This window comes from Haemaphysalis longicornis, unplaced genomic scaffold (assembly GCF_048455015.1).
Source record: "Haemaphysalis longicornis isolate Haplotype H1 unplaced genomic scaffold, Haemaphysalis longicornis Haplotype H1 scaffold_2, whole genome shotgun sequence".
Classification (NCBI taxonomy): Eukaryota; Metazoa; Arthropoda; class Arachnida; order Ixodida; family Ixodidae; genus Haemaphysalis; species Haemaphysalis longicornis.
In genome coordinates, this window is record NW_027526295.1 from 144,642,185 (window position 1) to 144,654,762 (window position 12,578).

Sequence of the window (12,578 nt, forward strand, 5' to 3'; positions counted from 1 at the left end):
GGAGTTGGTTCCATGCCCGAACCGCTGGCACTTGAAGCAGCGGCGCGGGTTCGGAATGTATGGCCGAACCGAACATCGAATGTATCCTGCGTTAATGAATTCTGGTAGTGTTGATCGATCAAATGTTAAGATGAGATGTTTAGTAGGAATTTCTTTGTCTTCTCTGCGTATCGTTATGCGCCTCACTGCTGTTACGCCCTGACTTTTCAGGCCCTCCAGCAGATCGGTTTCAGTTTCGGTCATGAGGTCAGGATCTGAGATCACGCCCTGTGAGCTGTTAAGGCTTCGGTGGGGCGTGACCGTGATGTCAAGATCTGCAATGCGTGTCTGGCTCAGGAGATTTGTTGCCTGCTGCTGGTTATTGACTTCGACCAACAGTTCTCCCGTTCTCTGTTTCTTTGCTTTGTAGGATTTTCCTATTATACCTTCTATGAACTTTGTGACCAAGAAGACGGACAGAGAGGCAACAGGCTTTTCTTTTTCAACGGATTGAATAATCAGGAAGCGGGGATAGTTGGCTGGCTTTGGGGTTGAGATCGTCGGTAAGGACGGAAATGATACTTCGGTGCGGCCCCTTTTCAGGGACCGATCACGTTTGGAGGGGGGGTTTGATAATACCATACAGCATGTATAGAAGCAGGGGACGGGGGTACTTTCTTCCACAACCTTACCCTGATAGCTGAGGAGGTCCCGGAGCTCCCTGCCTGGTAAACAGACAGGGAGCCCATCCGCCGGAGCTTGACCTGGGCTCCGACGGCCACCGTTCGTGGTTTCTAACCCTCCACCTATAAACACATTGCCACGGTTGGATCCAGCGTATGTTTGGGGGCTCGGGGTCCGCGGTATCGCCAGTACCGTCACCAAGATTGCTCAAGGTGCCCCGTGCGGGGAGGAGTGCAAATTTGCAGCACTTCCTTTTACTGCAGGACAAGTACAGGTGCGCAGAATTCTATAGCGACGCGTCGAAAACTGGTTTTACTATATCTTGTGCACCGCACGGACCAAATTTTACCGTTACTAAAACAATGAATTTTCACAGCAGTATTTACACGGCAGAAGCCTATGGCATTTTACTCGTTTCAAACCACATCCTCGAACATAAAATTCCAAAGTCCATCGTCTACACAGATTCTCTAAGCGTTGTACAGGCTCTATCATCAGAAAAGACATCTAAAAACTATGTGATCAATGCTCTTTTCAAGGTATAATGACTGCATATGCCTCAAATCTTCAAATAACTATATGCTGGGTACCAGGTCACTGTGGGATGACTGCTGGTCAAATGGCTGGTGCTCCTGCTCTCATGACCACAGCTGACATAACAACAGTACCTTACACCGACCTAAAGACACACATCAGACGACAGCTTCGTAGCACAAGGCAATTACGCTGGAGTCAACAAACAGACAACAAACTACACGTAATAAAACCACAACTGGGACGCTGCATAACTGACTCACACAACAGATATACTGAAGTCGCCCTGGCTAGGCTGCGGATAGGCCACACACATGTTACGCACTCCCACCTGCTCACTGGAACTTCGGGACCCACGTGTAGCAGGTGTGGAAAGGGCCTATCCGTAGTCCACATACTAATCACATGCAAGGCACTTGACACAACACGACACAAACATTTCCCTGAATTATACAGACGACACATAGCTTTGCACCCATCATACGTTTTAGCCGACGAACCAATGTTTTCTAGTCAACGTGTTTTTAAGTTTTTAGCTGAGGGAAACTTCCTGCAGCTCTTGTCATATCACGTGTAATCACCCTGGCCCTATACACCAGCCATCTCCATTGTCTTTTGTTTTGCATCACCTTTACTTTTAGTTACATGTTTTAGTACTTACGGTCTGATGAAAACTCAATAACTTCTTCTTTGGCGCTCTTTGCCCATAGTCGGCCTTGCGCCAATAAAGCCCAACCATCATTATCATCAGTTATAAAGCTTTCTTACGTCAAACCTATGCCAAAAATGCGTCAAAACGTCGCTGAAAGTGCGTTCAATCAATCGTCAAACCTTTAAACACGCCAATACAAAACAAGGAAGAAACCAATGAGGCATTTTTTCGTATAATAAGTAAACGCATCTACGAACGATCTAAATGTTTACCAATACGTAGTTATAAGATAAAGGTATTCTTTAGTACTCGTTCTTGATGATGGATGCGTGTATTGTCTTACCGGGAAACTTTCCCTTTTTGCGATTTTCAAGTAACCGTTTTGACACAATAAAAGCCCGGTTGAACCACAGCGGAAACGACAAGACAAAGGACGATGGCAAGACGAAACACGAAGCGCTGACTTACAACTGGATTTTATTTTCTCCAACAGTACCAAATATAAAAAAATTGAACGAAACAAAACATGAAAAAAAACACATGAAAAAAAAACAAACCAGAGCCAACCACACGTGTCAAACAGCTGCTCGCAGCCGCATGTGTCGCAGTGAGTGGCGAGATGACCAACCGCTTTATTTTCAACGTTATTATAGTGCTCCCCAACACGGTCATTCTAGAAGCACCTTCCGGTTCGACCGATATGCCTCTTTCCAATATTTAAAGGCAGGTCGTAAACGACGCCTTCAACACAATGAACGAAGGGCGATCTGTGATTTATGTGACACTGGGATTTTTCCCTCCCAGTGCAGAGGGCTGACAGTTTCTTTGGGGCAGAAAAGCCCACTTGTATGCTCCTCTGTTAGCTATCCTTCTTAAGTTGTGCAACACGCCATGAAGGTACGGGATCACAGCCACTATTTCCTTAGGCCTTTGTTGTTGGTCTTGTGGTTGCGAGCCCCAGAACTGCTTTATCGCCTTAAGCATACCTTCTGCAACAGAGGCCAACACATGACCAGAGACGCCTCAACCTAAAAGGCGCGTCGTCTGCGCTCTGAACCTGGCTTTAGCCTTGTGACTACAAGTTTTTCCTAGAGCATTTAAAAAGAGAATCGGTCAATGCCTTTCTTCACCAACTGTGCGTTTCTGCCCCAAAGAAACTCTTGGCCCTCTGCAGCATGAACCACGGTTCGGGGTGGAAAAAAATCCTCGTGTCACATTCAAACTTTTGTTCAAACTTTCCCGTTGACACCTACACCCTGACGTCCTAAGGTGGATTTGTAATTTCTAAGTAACCGCACTCACGCTGTCTTTGTTAACAATGCTACTTCTACTTCCCTTCCGGTAACATCCGGTGTTCCGAAGGGGTCAGTTCTGGGTCAGCTTTTATTTCTCATATTTATTAACGATCTCCCAACTCACGTATCCTGTAAAATCCGAATGTTCGCGAATGATTGTGCTATTTATCACACTGTAACGCTTCTGATCAATTAGCTCTACAAAGTTTGGCTAATTTGGACAAAGATTGGTTAATGGAACTTAACCCTCACAAATGCAAAGCCTTACCCTTCACCCGCCGCGGCTCTCCGCTACTTTTTCCTTATGGTATAACGTTACAGTTGAAACCATTAATTCATTTAAATATCTGGGAGTCACATTTTGCAATCATCTTTCATGGGGTTTGCAATCACAAACGTCATATCATCGGAAAATAAAACGTTGGGATTCTTGCGACGTCATCTACGTATGCACACCTGGAAATGTATAATCATTAACTTACAAAAGTCTTGTAAGAACTAAACTGGAATATGCTCCCCCAATCTGGAGCCCGCGACAACCCTATTTTCAAGACGTCCTTGAGTTTCTTCAAAACCGTGCCGCTAGGTTTATACATAGTTCATACTCCCATGACGTCAGCGTATCTTCACCGAAGGCGTAAATTGAACTACCCCTCCTTTCCTTTCGGCGCCGTATCGCCAGTCCCTTTAATTCATAAGTTTTTTCACAGCTCGATGCGCATACCACCTTATTTTGTTCCCCCAGCGCACATCTCTCAGCGCACTGGTCACATCCTTCAAGTCGCACGCCCACGTACACGCACCGTTACTTCTAGGTGCGGAGTACCTTAGGACCGCACAATGTCCGTCCGTGTCCGCGCGCATAGAATTAACAAACGCAAAAAATCACACAGGCACCGGCACGATTCGAGCCTGTGTCTGGTAGACCAGACAGAATTCGTGTCAGTCATCTCACCCATTGGGCAACGACCGTGAGTTACTACTCGAAAGTCAAACGGCTTATTCCCTCGCCTGTAACGGTGCCAAGTACCTTAGGACCTGCCAATGTCCGCCCGCGTCCATCCTTGCGCGCACCACCATCAAGCGAAAATCATGCGAAATTTGATTTGACCCGTGAATTGCAGTTTCATTTAGGGAAAAATCAAGGTGCAACTCACAGCTCAAATCGAATGACGGTCGGGGCGCAAATCGGATGTCATCACTCGGGGCGAAACTTGGGTGTCATTTCGAGTCCCCGTAATCCGCACCCTCACCATCATCCAAGGAGTGGAGATGCTGTCATTTCATACATCGTTTTTTCCTCTCACAGCAGCTTCCTGGAATGGCCTATCAGGCGACATTCCTGCCATTACTTGTACTTCCACCTTTACAAGCAATATCACTAATTACCTTTCACCGTAGGACAAGCGATTGTTTTCTGCTCAGTTTTTATGTAGCCAATAATACCCCGCAACGGGCCTTTAAAGGGGCCCTGAAAGGCATTTTGAGCACACTAAATGAACTAGCGCAATCGCTAGATTGGGTCGCCAACGTCACCTGTGCCAAGTATTACTCTTTTACGCGCAGCGGAAAGCTCACACTTTTGTTGCAAAGTTTGTCGCTTTTTTCTCACCCTTTCCTTCGTGTTTTTGGACGCCGCCATCTTCACATGTCTACATCATCGATTCCCAGATGTTCGTCATGAGCTAGACATCCTGCTATTGGGCGGCTTTTTCACGCACTTCCGGCAAAGAGATGAGTCGTCTGCTCAGCGTCGGCTCGCCGGCTGATCTGCCAGCGGAGTGCCGGAGTGCTTTGACATTTTACGACAAACGAAACAAGTGTAAACAAACGCTTAACCGTTTGTATTGAATGCAACACGGCCATAACACGACGTGGATTTTATCTTACGTGAGTACGTACCATAAAGAAAGTCCCGTGGCACTTCTTTGGTGCAATCGCAGAGAACGCCCTGAGCCGAATGCCCGGTTTTGACGCATACAGTTTATTCAACTTCAAAACAATCCAGAGATGCGTTTCGAACGAACGCAACGTCACAACATGCGTTGCAAGTCTGAACCGCGATTGACAGACGATGAGTTGCCTCCTCCTGCCCGTCGTAAATACGGCACTCACCTCACACCCGGTTTGCGGGGACGAGCAGCAAGTCACAACTCTGGCGCGCAAGCGAGAAGGCTTTTAGCCAGGCACACTGCACATACCCCATGCGAGGTTGAGTGGTACGTCGTTCGAGAAAGATAATCCAGACCATGGGAAGCACTATCCACCCGCAGAAGTACAATGTCGCATTTCATCGCGAAACGAACGCGTCCACAACACACAGGAGGCGATAAACACACACACACACACAGCTTCGGTCGCTGCATTGGCTTAGCTGCAAGCTTCGTTCGGACAATCAGCGATGCTACGACGATACAGAGCTGCGTGAGGACGACGTGCTAACCACTTCACGTATTTAAAAACACAGGGGCAAAGAACTAGGTTCATCGGAAGCAAAAAATCTTTCCTCCATTATAGTGCCTGAAATATACTGGCTAGTGTGCCGAGGGCGGGCTCCAGGCGGGCGCCGGGAGCGATGTACGCGGCCGTCTGCCGCTTGGGGCGCTGCCGTGCGGGAGTGTGCGGTGCGCGTTCATCGGCCCGAGCAGATCGCGCGGTTACCTCCGAGCTGCGTAGCAGACGGCAGCGGCAGAACTTTCCATTCCCGCTTGCGACGAAAGCGAGCGAAAGCGACGGGAATTCTGTCGCGCAACCAAAATTTGTCCCGACCATTCGACAAAAACGATCGTCGCGCGACAAAGCGACGGAATTCCTGCCGCTTTCACTCGCTTTCGTCGCAAGTGCGAACGGGCCTTTATGCGCAATCTCCGCCCCACATAAAACAAGCTCTTGCTTGTCGCCTGAGCATACGGTTGATATCTGACTACGTTACACTGTGCTTGCCAGTGTATTTAAACGATGTCACTAGGTTTGAAACGTATGCGCTCGGCGTGCAGCTTTGTAAACGCAAGCGGTTTCACATACGCACGCTATTTTGCTGCTAATAGAGTTTTAGTACAGCGTTTGTGGCCTTTGCATACGCTAAACGCTAAATTTTTGCGTCCCGCTACGTGACACCGTGATGGGAGTTTTAGTAGAGCGTCTCATCAGTTTTGCGTAGCGACACACTAATGCATACGGCGCCATCTGTCAAATGTTTTCCGAAATGTCTCGCCGGCTGATCTGCTAGCGGAGTGCCGGAGTGTTTGGACATTTTACGACTATCCAAACAAGTGCAAACAAACGCTTTCCCGTCAGTGTTGAATGCAACACATGGGTGCAGCTTGTCAGAACACGGGTTCTCGCTGATCGAGTGCAGCGTTGGTTTGCTCTTCGCCTTCACGTTCATCGCCGCTGATAAAGCGATCCGATCCGGCGCGTTTTGTGCACGGGTTCTGTGTCGGTTGAAAATGTCTTTTTTCACATGCCGCCGGTAGTAGGAATTACAACCACCGCAAAATAACACCCGGCACCAGCGGGGCCACATCTGAGACCGCGCTTTTTGGATAAACAGTGCGCGGTGCACCAAAGGGAACGAGCGCACGGTTCTCCCCACGCGGCTGCGAGTTCGCCGCCGATACCAACTGCAGCCCTGCAGCTACGTACACCGCGAAAGGGCAAGGCCAGGCCGCACACATGCGGCCAGGTCATTCGTTCGCTTTTCCAGCCTGTGTCTACAGGCTGGAACGAGCCTGTAGACACAGGCTCTGTAGTGTCTACAGAGATGAAAAAGACACAGGCTCTGTAGTGTCTACAGAGATGAAAAAGCCGAAAGAGCTGGCCCGTAGCAGACGGCAGTCTGTGGGAGCGCAATAGCGGAAGTACGTCACCGCTGAGGAGCGGAGCATCATGGGAGGGGAGGCCAACAGCGAAGAAACAGTTGAAAGGAGGAGGAAATACGGCGCGACGATAATTCGCGGTTTTTGATTTACGATTTCTCAGCTAATACTCATCGCTTTAACAAAATTCTTGCAGGAGGAGATTGCTAATACATTGCTTTATTTGGTTACATGTACATCCATGCATCGGCGGAAGGCATTTCAGGACCCCTTTAAAGGAATAAAATGAAATGAAAATGATAAAAAAAACACAGAACGCCCTTCGGTGATTGCGTTGAAGGCGTCGTTTACGACCTGCCTCTAAATTGTTGATAGAGGTATATCGATCAAACCGGAAGATGCCTCGATGACAGCCTGCGGGAGCCCCATAATAATGTAAAAAATAAAGCGGTTGGTATTTAGCCACTCACTGCGATACATGCGGCTGCTAGCCGCTGTTTGGAGATTGCCGCGTTATCGTTATCGGCAGAAACGTGAACACGCTAACTCGGGAATGTATACAGGCCGCATAGATTGAACGCTTGGGTGAGAATTGCGTCAGTATAGCTTCAATTGCACTTCACGAAGAAGGAGATGGACTATCTTAACAGGACACGTGCCGATAATGGTTAGCTGTGTGGTTGGCAGTGTGGTTTTTCATGCCGATTTATTCGTGTATTTTTTTTCATGTTTCGTTTTCTTCAATATCCTTTATATTTGGCGCTGTTGGAGAAAATAAAATCCAGTTGTAAGTCAGCGCTTCGTGTGTCCTCTTGCTATCGCCCTTTGTCTTTTCGTTTGCGCTGTGGTTCAACAGGCATCACAACCTCGCGAGAGTTTTCACGTTGAAAAGCCCGGTGTCAAGTACGAGCCCTGGTCCCTGGGATTTTATCAGAGTTTCTCGGTCGACCAACTCGTTCATGGAGAAATGCATTAGATTTTGGCCAGGCCGCTATCGGTTACCACTAAGGCACCTTCCGCTATAAAAATGGTAGCTTCTTGCACTTCTCTTTTGCCCACAGCCTTTTTAAACTTTCGTCTTCCGTTGGAATACTTTAAGATCTCTATGCAGCTCGAGTAAAATTCCGCGACGGCTAGCTGGCAAAAATTCGTCATTGAAAAACAAGCGCGAACTGAAACACGACCAAGAAAGGGAGGCGGCAGCGCGAAGGAGACAGCTCTGATGCAGATTCGCGCTTAGTGTTCAATGAGAACTGTGTTTAACTTTAACAGGTCATACACCTTTGAAGATAAGTTGATAATTCTTTTTTATTCCAGTATCGATTTTTTTTACTGTTTACGGTTTCATCGACAGCCTACTCAGGTCCCCTGCAGGGCGGAGACCTCTCCCATCCATATCCAACCACCCCTGTCCTGCGCCGCTCGAGTCCACATTTTGCCCCCGCCCACCTCCAATTTGTTTATTTCATCCCTCCATTGTGTTATTACCCTTCACCTCCTTCTAAACCCGTCTCTTGATATCCACTCTGCTACCCTAATTGTCTACTTCTTGCCAGTTGTTCTCGTTACATGGCCTGCTCAAGTCCTTTTTTTTTCTGAATTTGAACTGTGATATGTACTCGTCCCTGAGCCGGGAAGCTCGTTTCCTATCTCCAAGTGTTACTCCTATCATTTGTCTTTCTATGACCCATTGAGCCGACCTAAGTTTGCTGTGTAGGTTTTTAATAAGGGCCGAAGCTTCAGCATCTATGCGTCATCACGGGGAGAATGCATTCGTTTTATAGTTTTTTAGTGATATAGGTTCATTCTTCAATATTTGGGAGTGCTTCCCAGCCAATATCTATTCTGCGGCGGATTTAACGCTCGTGGTTATGGTCAGCACTAAACATTTGTACGAGGGTCAGCACTAACCATATCTTTTTGCTTCTATCGTTTCGTTTCCTTAGCTGAAGAGGGCGCTTTCGGCATGCTTATTCGTCATTTATTCAGATTTCTTCACATTTATTTTTAGCCCTACAGCCGAGCTTTCTGATTGTAGCTCCTGAACATTTTTGCTGGTATTCTGCAGTCTCACTCATGAAGACAATGCCATCTGCAAACCTCAAATGGCTCAAGTATCCCCGTTTACCCTGAATCCTGTGTATTCCAATCAAACTTTTTGAATACCTCCTCCAGACAAACTCTGAACAGGTTTTGCGAGATGGTATCACCCTGTCGTACACCCTTAAGGAGCGGAAATTTGTCCCTTGCCTTGTGAAGGATTACCCTGCCCGTATGTTTATATACGTCGTCTGGGAGTTTTATGTGGGTCTTCTTAATCCCCGTGTCTTTCAATGTTTCTAGCACTGTCGCAGTACTCACTGAGTCAAACGCTTTTTAATAAATGATATGTAAAGGTGTCCGTTATACCCTATGGATATTTTCAATCACTTGATTGACGACTTGTATTTGATCCACTGTTCAGTATACTTGCCTAAACGCAGACTGTTCTCCTGGTTGATGGAAATTTAGGCTGCTAGTTATGCGGTTAACTATCACTTTGGCAAACAGCTTGAAAACAACTGAGAGTTGGCTGAGAAGCTTTGAAATTCTAGGGCCTTTGGTATTTCCCTTCTTGTGAATCAGAATAATGCTGGCGTTTTTCCAGGCTATGGGCAATTTTTGAGTCCTTAGGCATTCTCAAAATAGTGCGGTGAGCTGTTCCAGTACAACCGCTCCTCCTTCCTTTAAAGGGTCCGCGATTATACTATCGTCACCTGCACCTTTCTCTGTTTTCATGCCCCTTAAAGCCTCTTCGACTTCCTCTTTAGTGACTAGTGAGACATAGAAAGTCACCCCTGCCCGCTCAGTAGTTTACCCTGGTCTAACTTTGCTGGCGCATAACCTTGTGAAAATTGGTCTAGTACCTTTATTATCGTGTCCATGCGGTGAGTAATGTTCCTTGCTCGTCTCATAGTGCGCACATGCTGTCTTTACCGACGGAAAGCTCCCTCTTAGTTGTATTTAGTACCACTCCTATTTGCAGCTTTTCGCCGATCGCTGCCATGTTTTACGCACAAATTTACCTTGTGTTTGCTTCTGATAATCAATTTACACAGCTCTGTAACTCAACTCGATCAGCCATATTTGACTATTTCATGTCCTTACGTTTTGAAATTAGTTCTTTCGTTTTAAGTTGGTTTAACAGTTTGTTTCCTAAATGGAGGCTTCTCCCACAGCTGCTACTGATTTTATAATTGCCGTTGGCAGGCTCTCATTTCCCTCTATAAACTGTCGTGCTTCAACTCATTTAGAAGCGCGAATTCATTTTGAAAAAATGTTTGAGACTCCTGCTTCCTGGCTTCTACGGACTTTAGGCTGGGGTTTTTACTTTCCCCCAGTTTCCTTCTTTTGTTGAGATTCATTCTTTCTTAGCTGCTAGCCAACCTATGCTCGCTGCTCTGAGTCTTGCCTAGCACCTCTACGTCCTTCACAATACCTGGGTTGTCACTTAAAATGAAGTGAATTTCCTTTTTTGTTGTACACGTCGGGACGTTAGCAAGTCCATTTCCTATTCTCTCGTTTGTGTTCATGTTTGTGTTCATGTACGTGTTCATGAACCTCAGGGTATCTTTCTCCGCAAGTCACACCAGTGTGTCTCTTCGTCTGTTGCGATTGTCTCTTCAGCTTCCCACTGACCTTTCTTCCATTTCCTTATGAGCTACCTTTGCGTTAAAGTCTCCTATCACAATTGTGAACTGTGCTGTCCCAATATTTATTGCTTTCGAGTTCTATTTTCTGCTTTCGTTCAAACACCTCCGGAGGCTGGTTACTCTGCATGGTTTAACAAATAGTTTGAACTATCTGTTGCCAGGGCCGCTTTGTGCCTGCTTCTGCAATGTTCAAAGACTGCCTCGACTGATTCATAGAGACCTCTTGACAGTCCGTATCGGACGACTGTTCAAGAGAACAAACGTGACATGATCGTAGCTTCGCTTGGCTTGTGTTGAATTTCTTAGCAAGCCAGGCCCTCTGCCGGCATAGTGTACTCTTAGCATACGAAGCTCTGCTCATTATTCGCTACCACTTTTTAACGTCCTGCCCTTTTCTCTTCACTAGACGTTGTTTGAACAGGGATAAGAATGTCTGGCAGGGCGAATGTGGTGTTATCACAGAGCGGAGAAGGCAAAATCTGAGCGCGTTAAAATACAAAACAAAGTGAACGACCCCTCCGCTCGCGATCTGCGGAATATAGGTAGTGTTGCTAAGGCGCATGTTTAAACACCTTGATTTCTGTGTCTTTTGCTCACTGCAACAAGGGTGACGTAGAACCTCGGCAACGCCGGGCTTCGTCCCTGGAGCCTCGATTCTTAGAGTTAGAGACCATGCGACACATTTCTCAAACTTAACACAATGTGATCTGCTTTATCTACTTTGAAAACGTAATCAACAAGCGAACCCAGTGCTTAGATTAGGGGTCCTACAGCACACCATACAAATATTGCTGCTCTGGGCTCAGCGCACAACTTTAAAATTTGCTTGAAAGATTTTCTCTTTCGCTCTTTGGGCAAAGTCTGCACGCTAGAATGACACAATTTCAGTGCCGTCTTGGCTAATGGCCAGCTTCCTCCTACCCGCCGATACGAGCGCGTTCGATGGCCTTTTTAAAAAATTTGCGAAAAGGTAAAGTAAAAACAGAGACGTATCTGCGGCGATGCAGGCCCGTGGGTGACGTATGCTGCAGCGATAACCATAGCCTTCGCAGCAGGTCTAGGTAAGAAAATATGAAAGCGTACACCGACTAAATGTGCGGCAGGGTCTCTTTAACAAGCCGCTAAATTTGGTTTCTGGAAAGAAGCCATCACCTGTGAAATTCGATTTGAGAAACGGTCGGGTTAAGTAGCTTTCTAATACGAACAAATACAGATCGAGCGATTCAGACTTTTGCGCTTCTACTGCAGTCGCTGTAGACAAGGAAGGACTTTGTACACCCTTAAATCAGAGGTACCTGCTCCTCCATGGTAGCAATAAATCTGATGTAGAACCATAATGAACCTGGTCTTGGAGAATGTACACTCAGCGCTTATAGTTAAGAAAAGTTTATTTTCAAGATAGAAACATGCAGGTGCGCATGAAATTCCAGCGACGGTTCCGCAAATTTGCTACCTAAGAAGAAAACACACAATTCGGGATCCCATCTGTTGTGCTTGGCTATTATGAACGCGCGCAGCTAAAGTTTTGGGGCCTACCGCTTCTCAAAACTGCGGGGTTTTTCCCCTATTGAACACGTAAATGACAATAACAATGAAATAAATCTTAGTGCTGCCGGCATACAGTGCAATGGTTCACATCGTGGAAGAGTAAGTTAAGTGCTACTTATTGGACGTCACAACCGTTTAGTTCATAGCCATCCGGTCGTCCCAACGTGGTCCGCTCCGCATTTGCCCCAGAAAAACCACGCGAAAGAGTGTCGAGTTGAATCAGTTATTTGAAAATTCTGCTCTCTCCTTACCACGCTTCAAGTGCTATTCCTTAATGAGAGCAATTTCTTTCACTACGTGTAGTAACACTAAACTGTGAGCCTATAAGTTGCTAATCTGCCCAGCGCTGAATGTTTACAGCCCGTTTGTAACCATT